The 1,521-nt window shown below is 44.7% G+C and overlaps 1 long non-coding RNA gene across 1 annotated transcript; it reads left to right on the plus strand.

Annotated features, from left to right (window-relative positions):
• Nucleotides 1-221: 221 nt before the first annotated feature.
• Nucleotides 222-1,302, plus strand: LOC119028700. Its single transcript, XR_005077784.1, has 2 exons — nt 222-654; nt 731-1,302. It is a non-coding gene; the product is annotated as an uncharacterized LOC119028700 (long non-coding RNA).
• The last annotated feature ends 219 nt before the right edge of the window (nt 1,303-1,521 follow it).

Consider the following 1,521-nt stretch of genomic DNA (forward strand, 5'->3'; position numbering starts at 1 on the left):
TGATTTTATTTCAGCGTATCTGAGCTTGTTGTGGCATATTTTGCTCTGCTCCCAGTGTACTGTGCTCCTCCACACCTGCACTGCATCACCTTCATTAGCCCAGGTTCTCTGTGTTCTCCTCCTCCTGTCAGCTCCTTCCCTGCTCCATTGTTTCTCCTACTCACTCACCTCACCTGTGTTTCTCCGCCTCACTCCAGCTGCACCTCCTCACCTCATTAGTTTAGCTTGTGTTAAAGTCAGTCATCTGCTCCTGCCTGTGATCCTGAGCAAAATGTCATCCACTGATACTCCGGCCTTCCCTCTCCTGCTTGTGCCTCAACCATCTTTGATCTAGGTGTGACGGTATTAATTAAACAAAGCTTCTTCATCGTGTTGACTTGAAAACAACGCAAAAAATGACTGCAAGCAGAGCAACGAACACTCTCGCTGCTGGCTGACAGGCTGCAGGTTGAGCGGTGCTGGTGATGCGTCCTGTTGCAAGTCGGAATTTACGACTCGGTATTCCCGACTTCAAAGCGCCCCAGTGAATTTGCTCTGTAAAACACGGATGGCAGAAACAGCAGCTGATTTAACGGTTTGACGTCACTTAAAAAAAAAAAAGACAGGAGGAGTCGGCTCCTAACACAAACTCTCAGAGACTTCTACTGAGCACAGGTCAACTGAGTGAAAGTGAAAATGACGACTGCAAAGTTGAGAATGGCAACAGAGGTAAAAAGTAATTGTTCTCTAGGTGCGCTGCCATACTGCTGTGATGACATCTGTGTGTGTGTCCACCGACTCGGACTATGCAGATCTTGGCTGAGTTTCGGGCCTGGAATTCTGACTTGGATGACCGTTCCATTGCACTTTTCTGTGACGGAGGTCGTTTTTTTTCCGAGATACGAGTACAACAGCATGCACCACTGGTTTGGGCTTGTCGGACATTTTGTATCAGGAGTGCCAATGACCTGCCAACCTGCATTGCTAAGACTCAAAAAATGCTCAGTTCTCATCGGTGCATGAGAGCTTATGAAGCAAACGTGTTAATGGCCTTTACATGGGGTGATTTACAGAGCTATTTTCAACCTTGAAAGTTGCAACAAAACCATGGTAGGTTATTTAGAAATCTGGGAATATATGTGCTGGAAAAAGAAGTGAATGTAATCAATAAAACATCGAAGAAAAAGCCTGCAGGTGTCTGTTTTTGGAAAATAATAACAGTTCTCCTGAACAATAAATGTGGACAACAGCTTCTTTCTTTAATTATCTAAAACACGCTGTGAGCCAGAAGGTTCAGTCAAAGCCAACAGGACGCAACAACAGGAGAAAATCTTGGTCTTACATGAACTTTTCAAACAGTATTTTGCACACATGCTCACACAACAGATTTATACTGCAATTTAAGCATTTACATAAGCTCAGAGCAACTGTCTGGAGAGGCATTCTGCACAGACAGACTGTTGCTCTCTTGTTTTATGGCAGCTGTAACAAAAAGGCAGAGTGACACTGAGATGTGTGTAAATCACTCGGAGCCATGAGACT

This window comes from Acanthopagrus latus, chromosome 11, assembly GCF_904848185.1.
Source record: "Acanthopagrus latus isolate v.2019 chromosome 11, fAcaLat1.1, whole genome shotgun sequence".
Taxonomy (NCBI): domain Eukaryota; kingdom Metazoa; phylum Chordata; class Actinopteri; order Spariformes; family Sparidae; genus Acanthopagrus; species Acanthopagrus latus.